A 12,014-nucleotide genomic window follows, 5' to 3' on the forward strand; every position below is an offset into this window, starting at 1 on the left:
GGGTGCAATCTCCCCCCATGCCTTGTGTGAGCGCTCCACAAAGCATGTATTTTATGTATTAATCATCTTCAAGCTCAAATAATAGCCCAAATTACAAAATAGCACGTTTTTGGCTTTTGAGTTTGCTTTACCACAAAATAGAAATAAAGCTAATGGACAGGCGCCCAAAGAGTTAGGCATGCCCAATACAATGTCCAAATACAAATATCATAATCGTGCGCCCATGCGCATACAAAATAGTAAATAAATATCCAACGCCTTAATAAATAGGCACGACAAAATATAGGCGCCATGCCTAAGGTATGCACCCATCAAAATATAAGTGATAACTCGAATACACGCTATCCTCCAATGCTTTCCTCCGCCACTGCTGCTAGCTCTACACATCAACTGAAGCATTCACAATCGTTAGTAGAATAATACAATTAAACTGACAAAAGTGAATACCTAGCAGTCTTCAGCTACATAAATAAATCAACTAGTTAGAAATCAATCCTAACCTTAATTTATCACGAGTGCGCACTCTAAACTCATAAACGTTTATTAATTTAATATGTATTTTGCGAAATCACCCGCTATGGAATCACCCATGTACACAATAAATTAATGAAACGCCTGAAAAGGATAGGCGTCCCTATCAACTTCTCGCACAAAGAATCCACTTTGTGTATGAGCCCCGATCAACAAAGTTTACGGAATCCACCGTAAAACCTCTCAGAATCCATTGTGGCACGAAATCCACCATGAAATATGCCTCTTGGCATCACTTTTCCCCCTTGCATCCCCCATAAAGCTCACAATAGTCGCGTTTTTAAGCCCCTTTTCATAGCATCCCCACAATGCTTTTAACCCCGTTTCCTTTTAAAGCCTTCCATTACAAGTCTTTTAAATCCAAGAGTATATTAAATTTAAAAGAGTTACCATTTTGTGGTTCTTAGCAATGAGCTATTATTTATAAATGCTAGGTGTTATAATTAGATGCTTTGAGTAAAATGATTGTTTAATAAGCTTAAATTTGTAACTAGATAGTATGAATTTTGCATTATAAGGTGATGTATTTAGTTGTATGTATTTACAAATTATTTATTGCATAATTTTCATTCTAAAAAAAGTATTATTATAGATATTATGAAAATTAGAATCATCTTATTGATAAATAATGTGATCTTTATTGAACATGGAGTGAATGAGAGAATGCACATTGTACTATAATAGAGAGAGACGGAAGGAGAAAAACTAAGTTAAATTTTGAGTTTGTAGATGATGCAATATTAGAACAATTTCTATTATCTTACTAAGGAATATCATGATATTTTATTTTATAGATACAGATATAATACATATTATGATGGAGATATGTAAAACATTGGTATTTTGGATGCATTGATTCATATTCTATGATATCATCTAATATACAAATATTGTAATGGATATTATAAAAACAGAGGGATAAGAATATTCATCCTATGATATGGGGTTTCTTTGAGATGTTATAGTATTGATAGTGATTGAATACTTATTATGAGAGATCTTAAGATGGCAACGCCTGTTTAGAGAGGAGATCATATAAGTATCTTGCAAAAGATACAACTTTGAATGAGAATGAGAATAAAAATAAGAATGAGAAAATATATGACAATGATTATTTTTAACTAGACATGCTTAGATATAATCTCCAAGTAAGAGTGAGATTAATTTAAATCACTCATAATTTGACTCAATCTATTGTAAAAAATATCCTCTAAGGGATAAAAATGATTCACTTGAATATTTTGATGTGATCACTTTATGAAGACTAAATGTGGAAGACCATGAAGTCTTAAGATGCCCAACTACCTTAAAGACTCTTTGGGCAGACTTTGTGAAGATTATGCAAGCTATTGAGAAGACTCTTTGTAGATATTTAATAATAGAGATTCTCATTTGGAGACTCTACTCTTATGAATATATATATGGACTTGGATATGAACATCCATGCAAGTGATGCTCAAAATCTACAACCATATTCAAGACATGATAATAAACATAGAGACAATGAAAAGATAAATTTTAGCTCTTCTTCTTTGATATTTAGGTTAATTACTATGAATACTATTTGATAATAATAAATAAGGATTAGAAATAAAAAATTTAAAGCAAGATAAAATACCATCTATCTTTTCTAATAAATGTTAGCTAGCTAAGCTTTGAGAACAAAGCTTTTTTAGATAGATGGAGTATAATGATCTTTTTTGTAACACTATTTGATATATTAATTTTATGAATCCTCCATGTGTAGAGTTATGTGTGTTATATTATCTAATCAATTCAATATAATAAATAAATAATAATACAATTGAAATACATATCCATGTGCTTGCTAATAAGTAGTATTGTTCAACCTATATAGTCTGTAGCAGAGGTTGAATATAGTTATATTGACTGTAAATAATATTTTTTATATTTGTAATAGATATTATTATATTTAAAAATTCAAAAATTTCTTAAATAGTATTCAATATTCATAGAAAAATAAAAACCTGATTTTTATGATGCTCATTCTAAAATCATCATTTTCTCTTCTAAAAAGCCTAATTTTGCAATTCTATCCACATTACATTATCAACTAGGCTTGTTTCGATCAATTTGAGTATCCAACTATCTATATATTGAGTTCATAGAAGAAATTTATAGCCAAAACAAGTGTATACTGCTTCAACACAATTTAGACTACATAGATGCAAGGAGTTCATGTTCCTTACTTCTTTTCTTTTTGAGTTATGCATGATTACTTCTCTTATGTTATTGAGTTTGATTATGATAATTGAGATTTTTAATGGATTCAGAGTTGTGCATACATATCTAATTTGATATACTACACAAATTGAAATGGGTTTTTCTTGAGAAATAGATCGTTCAAGAAGAGCTATATGGTTTATGGTTCTCAGGCGATTCATAGATTCATGTAGAAAATAGTTGGTCAAAACAATTCTTCTTCTTTATCTCCATCCGAAAATTGGAGATTATAATTGTGATTGTGATTGTGATTGTGAATAAGATTGTAAATGAGATCGAGCGCGAGATTGGGATTCCATATCATGTACATGACATAAGCCTAGGGGTGCTCGAGAGATGCAAGCTCTATATTGGAGTGCATGGTATCATATTTCATTGTTTCTACACTATGGATAATCAAATATTATATCTATTTCTCTTCTTATATATTCTCCCCATACATATCTCTATTCAGTTCCATTGGCTATATGATCTATCATGATTAGGAAGGAGTCATATTCTAGCATCCAATTCTTCATTGTTCTCATGCTCTGCACCATCTTTTATTGGTATATCATGCAAAACAGACATAGTAAGTTTTATGTAATCCTTGATTATCTTATTCTTTGTGTTCATCATATGTGCTACTAATTTATTTGCAATATCTACAAAAATACACATTTGTACCAAGCATAAGGGTGTTTTCATGGTTGTGATATTGTTGCTTTTAACTACTGACTAGAATTGATCATAGCCTGAGTATAAAACTCCCAACGAATAAATAGCTTTTCTAGGAAAAGCCTCTATATACTGATCGACCATAATATGCCCTAAACCAATATTGATTATAGTCACTTTCTTAACCGATTACATATCTTGAATAAATTGTAATATGTGATTCTTCTTGGGCAGAGTAAACTAGTGTTTCAAGTACAGGACCATAGACAACTCCAATATCTTCATATGTATATTTTCATTTAGTAGCTCCATTAACTTGGACAAGTAATCCAAGGCATTGGAATTGGCCTTAAATTCCATGGAACATGTGAAATAGTAAAATTCACCATCGAAACCATAATATTCAGGTCCACATAGCCTATTTCAATAGACTCAAATACAAATGCCTTTCAATGTTGGCTAGCACCTACATAAATGAGAGGTGCAACTAGGTGTTAAAAGTGAAGTAGAAAATGAAGTATTTATAGTAAAAATGAAGAGACGTTAAAGTTTAGTAAGCAAAAAAGGATGGATTGGAATAGTTTGGAAGTTACCATTTGTCAATCATAGTTCATTATATGGCCCATTTAAAGAGTGCAACTTTAGCATTACAAAGTCATTATCCCTTCAATTTTAGCAAAACCACTTGCCTATAGCGTAAACATATGAGAGATGAACTATTTATTTGTTAATAACTTACTTATGAAGGCTAAAACTCAACAAATATTCACATGGGAAGGGGGACCATTTTTTTTTGCACCTCTTGATTTCTCAAAAAATTTTGAGTTTCCAATTATCAAATAAGGGAGAAACATTACTTGACATGAGTTCTTAATTTTCATTGCTCTTGATCACTAGCAAAATTGTGCAAAATGGTGCATTCTATTTTTTTTAAAAAAAATTAGTCTGTCTCACTCACCATAGTAGATGTTCATACGGGTTGAGATGGAGAGGGAAAAGGGGTTTTAGAACAGAAAATAGTCATTTTGTGTGATTTAGGAGGCTAACTAGAGATGTCAGAGCCAATACCATGAATTTTAGGTCCTCGCAAGTTGTGAATTTCTTAGGAGTCTTTAGGGTTCATGTAGGAGGCCAACTAGAGCCATTAGAGCCAATGTCAGGTGTTTTAGGTCACCACAAGTTGTGCATTTGTTAGGAGTCTTTAGGATTCATGTAAGGGCCTATGAGTGGGTTCTTAACTATATGATTATTCACTCAAAAGTAGAGAAAGAGGTATTAAGACAAGAATATGAGCACATACTAGATATCTCTCAGGCTTAATGAGGGCAATGTGAAGAACAACTAAGAAAACACTCAAATTCTTTTTGCAAATACTCCTTGGAATATACTAGTTCACTATTCCTTAAAGTTAGAGGGCTTATAGCCCTTCATAGTAAGAGCATCCCCAACATATGAAAAAGTAGTAGTTTAACCTTAATACCTAAAGCTAGGCAGTCAACTCCTTCCAGGACTAGCCAAAGTGGTGGATCAATCCTATCATCTAGTGGTGTCATTATTAACACTGTAATTGTCCCTTCTAACCCTATTTCTATATCTATAGGGATGGAATAACCACCCTTAATACCCCCTCAAGCAATATGAATCCCAGTGGCCATGTTGGCTTTACTTGCTTTAGGGTATCCATTGCCTATGTCCTGAATTTGGAAACGATATACCTACATGGTTGAAGTATCTGTGATCATGCTTATTTGCTAGTGACAAATGCTTGGACCATACCACTTGAGTGGTAGATGCTTTTTGGGATATTGTGAGTGTTGAAATTCTAGATTTTGGATTGATTTGTTGCTAGTTATACCAAGGTATTGACTAGTTATTGTCTGCAGGAAGGATACCTATCATCTTCACTTGACATACATGCAATATATTATGTTCAGTTGGACATGTATCAACCTATTTTGAGGTCTAAATACTCTTGTTTTAGCAGAGAAAATACTACTAGTTATAGCAGTGGGCTAGTTGTATTTGGTACTACTACTTGCATACTATATAGACATTGATACTTGTATGGGCATAGTTTGCTGCTGGGATGTTTTGCCACTACCATAGAATATTTTAAATTGATTTGAGCTTGGTTTATGCTCAATTTAATGTGTTTTTTCATTGTTGGAATACAGTTTATAGTAAGCAGGTTGTCAAGAAAACTGTTCTGAATTGTAGGAAACTATCCTAAATAGCAGAAAACTGGTCCTGAACTGTAGGAAAAGGAGTCAGATACTTATTGGTTGTATACATCACTGAATACCTAAGATGAAACTATGAAGAATGCTCAAGGCACTGACAATATCACTCAAATTGTGGAAGAAAAGCTGGACAATTTTTTTTTTCTTTATGGAAGTTCCATATGAAGAATATTTTGGAGGACAGAGGTTATTGGACTTATATACAGGTGATGAGGCTGAACCTGAAATACATGAAAGGAATCCAACAAATTATTAGAAAAGGGCTCATAAGCTATGGATTGAGAGAGCATGCAAGGTTTTACATTGGTTTTCCTAATGTATATCAAATGCTATGGTTATACAAATTATTGGATGCAGTTCCCCGAAGGATGCATGGGACATACTCATGAAGAATTATGGAAATATAACACATGCAAGAAATATTTAGCTAAAGCAACAGTTCAATAACATGTCTAGGAATGGCAAAAGCATTCAGGCCTACACTACAAAGATTAAGAACACATCGGATCAGCTTGCCACCATTGGATCTTTAGTGTGTGAGGATGATATGATTGTAGTGACGTTGAATGGACTTGGCAAAGAGTATAAAGCATTTGATACGTCTATTTCTTTGAGAGTCGAATCCCTTGATTCGGATGAGTTGATTACTTTGCTGCTGCATGAGGAAGTTAAGCTTGGTCCGAATACAAGTTCTAGTACGTCTCAAAGTAGAGACATTGTTCTTTACTCTAGCCAGCGTGGTAGAGGCGGCAGAGGCAGTGGCTCTTTTTGAGGTTGAGGAGACACTCAAAATACTTATGGAAAACATCAACAGAATTCATGGCATGGCACAAATACACAAAGCCAGTGTGGATGTGATGGCTTTAGAGGCAGGGGGAGATCACCCCATGTTTGTAATGTGTCCACCTATTCCCTTTCAGGACACGTCTTAGCAGCCCATTGGGAAGAGAGTCTAGAAAGCGCCACCCGGCACTCCCATGGAATGTTATAGGGTTTGCGATCTAGGTCCTCTTGAGTCTGCCACGAAGTGGAAGCATTCCGACCGTTCCCACTTAGGACGACCTAAATCAGGGTTCTCCTAGTGGTCAAATTCCTAGAACGGCAGCTAGCATCGAACCCTAGGCAAACTAATTTACGCAGAAATGTCAGGGTCGAAGCGAATTCATGCTGCACTTGGTTCAAGGAGAAACGAGAGGGATGCAAAGCTCTACCTCTCTGCCCATAAGGCATAGTCTCGTTCCGTTCTCCTAAAACAGCATAAATTGGGATTCTAGTAACCTAAACTCTAGGTCAATGTTCCTTGCTCTTCATTTCCTTCGAGAAAAGTTCCCTGCTATTGATTTCATTTGAGAAAAGTTCCCGGCCAACCGGGACCACCCTTTCGTAGGATGGACCCATGGCCACATCCACCACACTTTCCTTAGGGTTGCTTTAGTTGTCTAATTACCTATCACATTTAGTTGGATAGGCAAAAACAGCTTCCTTAATTAGCCAATTAGACACTGGTTCCTTCACGTAATCTTAGCACTTGACATAGAAAAAAAGTTTCAAATAAGTTCCTTTACATCAATTGATCTTATTTATCTTTGGAATACATCCATATAATCCAGAATCCATAATTGGCTCGAAGGAAATCCATAATCCGCCCGAAGGCAATCCAGCAATCCACAAGGATTACTAATCCAAGATTCCACCCGTAGACTAGTATGTGGGCCTCGAGATCCAATCCCGAGTCGCGTTGGCCTCTTGTGCAGGGCATGGAAGGCAAGGGATTTATGGCTAGAGCCCCCCCTGGCACCCAAGCGTCCTCTTGCTTCAAGTAGTGCCCAATGGAGAGACCTCTCACGGCGGGTTTGGTCCACATTCCTGGCGCGGCTAACAACCCCCTTGGTAAGGGTCAGGTAGACAGTCGGAGGTAACTGATGTTGCCTCTCCCTTCAGGCCTTCAACTTGAAGCATTAATTATCTTTTCATCTTTAGTTCCTTGAGAAAACAATGCAAACAGTGCTCCTAAAATGTTACAAACACAATCAATCCAGTGGTGGTTTATTTGGCCAACTACTAAGGAATGAATCCTTTTCTCCGAATGCATCTAGCATTCGATCCAGGATCAATTGCGACTTGGCAAGATCCCCAAGGGTTTTGTTGTTTGTGTACCCTTGTATCCTTGGGTTAGGGTTATACCCTGTTAACCTAAATTAACCAACAACTTAGTGTTTCTTAAATTAAGACAGTAAATCCTGGCAACCATGTTGATCTAACTTGATTGATCCTGACAACCATGTTGCTCTAACTCATCCTCTTGCAAGTTAGACTTGCGCTAGAACCTGCCAACCTCGTTCCAAGGAGTGGCAAATCTCTCTTGTGATTAAACCACAAAGTCGTGCGATGTTGCAGCTTGTTGCACCAGTGTCGCACCTAACTCATGGGATCATTTCACCCATTGAACGGCGTTTCCTGGTCAAGGAATTATGTTTAGTCAAGATGTAGGGTTTGGGGTGTCTTCTTACCCAACCCAACCATAATTGTACTAGGCCGACAACGTTCGGTCCTAGGGTTTCCAAACTCAATCCGAGTTTTAGCATTAGTTTGATTGATGCTTAGGGTAGAAACCCTAGATCGTTGTTTGCATGGGCGTCTAATTAACCCAAACATTCCGTGAATGTGGGTAGGGTCTCGACTTGGCATCCAAGTACGATACTAGGCAGAACTTCTAACGTGCTAAACTCTAGCTAGCACTTTGAGGTGTTTATCGTATCGACTAATTATGCTTTTACGAACCCCCTTGACGGTTATAACATCACAAATGATCTACCAAATTGGTCTACTTGTCTTGCGACAAGAAACGATCTCTTCTTAGAGACGCTAGATTTGTTCTCAAGGTGTAAATAGTTGCAAGACATCACAATACGTGTAAACATGTGATTCATTACTTCTATGCAACTATAAGGATTGCAATAACCCTTCTCTTTCCTTGCTAAAGTCGTGAGGAATGAAAATTTGGAGAATAACTTACATAGGACCCACTAGGATTTACATCAAGGAATTATACCTACAACCTTTTGTCTAAGCTTTTGAATTTCATGCTTTGATAAGCCACACAGCCTTTCCTAAATGCAACTCTTGATGAATGAATTTTTTGCATGACGATTATGTAACATGCAACCTTTTTCTAGATACAACATTGTTAATGAAGTTCATGTGACATGCAACCTTTAATCCGTTTGACAAACATCTTCGCATGCAACGTGCAAGTCTATGGTCCCATTTCCATGCTATGCAATTTATTTGGACAACATCTAGCAGATGTTAACGATTTTTTTTCCCCATGCGAATCACAAAAAGGAAGATATTGCCTAAAATGCAACATAAGCTTAATCTTTCCATGGCCAATCAAAAATGCACTTAACAATTTCATCTTTTACTCTAAGCAATAAGATGAATAAGTGGTTTATATTCATAACTTTCCTATGAATTTTTAAGCATGCCCAACGCGGAATTTAACTCCAAGAACTTGGTTATGAGGACTTGTGGAGATATCCACGTGCAAGTTTGGATCGGAGACTTCTACGTATGTGCCTTGCGATTTGGACTTTGGAGCCATCGTAGACATAGTGTGTTTATGGACTCCACGGATTCCTTCTAGCCTTTATTCTCACTCTCCGAGGCTGCCTGTAGGTCGATACCTTTTCCCTTGTGCAGGAATTGGAGCTACGAGTGTGGGTTATAAGCACCCGGGGTGAAAACCGTGTGCACAAGCTTTATGGGCCTTATCCTTAGAAGCTTCCAAGGAAGCTTCTAAGAAGCTTCTGCTTAACAGCAGAATTGATGTGAAAGGGAAAAGGCAATAATTGGAGATGGGAGATGATGACGAAAACATGGGGAGGGATTTTTGATGATGATGGCGGGGATAGGCGGCGGCAGCAGGCGGACTGGGCGTAGCAGGGCGGCGATTCTCTACGGCTATAGTATGGAATCCTCCTTCTCTCCCTTTGTACCTCCTCATCAACAGCGTGGCAGCATCCTCTGGCTCCTCCTCCTCGATGGTGCAACCGGCAACCTCTTTCCTTCTCTCTCTGGTCGTGCCTCCCCCCAATGCCTAAGGGGGAGGTTATATAGTGCTAAGGGGGGGGGGAGAGACTCCACACACGTGGAGCCCTCATGATTCTCTCTTCTCCCCATGCACTCCACCTCTACACATCCCTCTCCCACTTCCTTCCCTCTTGCCATGCATTGGATGGGGGAAGGGATAATTAGTAAAAACATTTGCCTAAATTTTCATCATTATCCAATTTTCCTTCCTCCAATAAGGGTGTTCTCACGTGGCTTTGCAGTTTTAAACCCCGGCCTCAATTGCACAATCTGGATGCACTCATTATTGTGCTGCGAGGTAAGGATTTAACTGCCAATTTTTACGATGTGGAAGATAACTTTGCACAGGTTTTACACGGGCATGCGGGGGTCAAGCTCTATAATATTTTTGGGCAGAAATATTACATTCTCTCCCCCTTGGAAGAATTGAGATGTCCTCATCTCAAGAAGAACTGGGGGTATTGTTGGTTGAGAATACTTTCATCCATCCAAGTGGCATCCTCCTCGGGATAATCTTTCCACTAGACGAGACATTCTCTCAAGGTTCTGGATCTCAAATGCCTCTCCCTAACATCTAAGATCTTGTCAGGCCGTAGCTCAAGGACTCCTTGGCTAGGCATTACAACTTATTGATCATCAAGTACATGGCTAGGATTAGGTATATACTTCTTCAGTAGGCTGATATGAAATACATTATGAACCTTTTGGTTCTTAGGGAGTTGCAGTCTATAAGCACTGGGTCCTACGCACTTGAGGATCTTGTAGGGCCCACAATACCTCGAACTTAGCTTTTTGCATTCACCTAAGGATAGGGAACTCTTCTTTGGGCGTACGCGAATGAAGACCATATCTCCTTTAGCGAAGGTTCTATCTTGACATTTCAAATTTGCGTATGCCTTCTATCTATCCCTGGTGGCTTGGATGTCCTGTCTTATTGACTTCATTTGGTCATCCATATATTCCAGCATCTAGCTTGAAGCTTCAACCCTCAAGGTTGGATCTGAGAAGTTTAAAGGACTTCGACAGTCCCATACAATGCTTGAAAAGGGTCCATCTGAATGCTTTGTTGATAAGAAGCATTGTAGGCAAACTCAACCAGTGGCAAATGTTGAATCCACTTTTTGGGTTCATGGTAGCAGTGTGCCCTTAGCATATCCTCGATGACTTGGTTGATTCCCTCCGTTTGACCATCGGTTTGGGGATGGTAAGCTGTACTAAAATAGAGTTGAGTCCCAATGGCTTCGAAGATAGCTCTCCAAGAGTGTGATGTGAAGAGAGAATCATGATCACTAATGATTCTTATGAGTAACCCATGCAGTTTGAATATCTCCTTGATGAATAACCTTGCAATGTCTAAGGCTTTATAGTTTGTCTTAACAGGGATAAGGTGTGCAACCTTGGCGAGCATATCCATCACAACCATAATGGAGTTGTATCCTCCCTGAATTTGGGGTAGGCCAACAACAAAGTCCATACTGATGAATTCCCATTTCATTTGGGGAATGTCAAGTGGTTGCAAATTTCCTGGCATTTTGACATGTTCGGCCTTAATGCGTTGACAAGACAAACACTCAATGACATATTTGAGAATGTCACCTTTAAGCCTCTCCCAATAGTAGCTCTTTCTGACTGCATCCAGGGTCTTGGCATAGCCAGGATGTCCTGAAAAAGGGGAATCATGAGCTTCCCAAAGTATCTTTTGCTTGAGTGACTGGCTTGCTGGTATACATAATCTCGTTCTATAGTAGGCAAGTCCACTATTGATAGAGAATTCTTGATACTTAGCCTGTAGCTTCGGGTCTTGATCCTTGATAGGGATCTCCCTTAGCATCTTTCGATAGGTTGGATCATGGCATGCTTCTTCCCTAGCTAGCTCAAGTATTGGGTTGTTTGGGATGGATACCTTTGTAGCTAGAGATCTAGCTATTGATGGATCTTGCAAGATTAGAGAATTTAGAAATGCCTTGTGACTAAGTGCATCGACAACTACATTCTCCTTTCTAGGCCGGTATTTGATTTCAAAATCATATTCCTCCAGCACTTCAATCCATCAACGCTGCCTCATGTTGAGGTCGTTCTGGGTAAAGATCCACTTGAGGCTTTTATGATCTGTCACCAGGGTAAACTTGTTACCCAGCAAGTATTGTCTCCAAAGCTTAAGATCATGGATGATAGTTAACAGCTCTAGATCATGGGTAGCATAGTTCTTCTCATGGCTCTTCAGTTTTCTTGAAGAGTATGCTACAAGAT

The sequence above is a fragment of the Lygodium microphyllum genome, unplaced genomic scaffold, assembly GCF_053477565.2.
Source record: "Lygodium microphyllum isolate KBCC unplaced genomic scaffold, Lygodium_microphyllum_v1.1.10 scaffold_50, whole genome shotgun sequence".
NCBI lineage: Eukaryota > Viridiplantae > Streptophyta > Polypodiopsida > Schizaeales > Lygodiaceae > Lygodium > Lygodium microphyllum.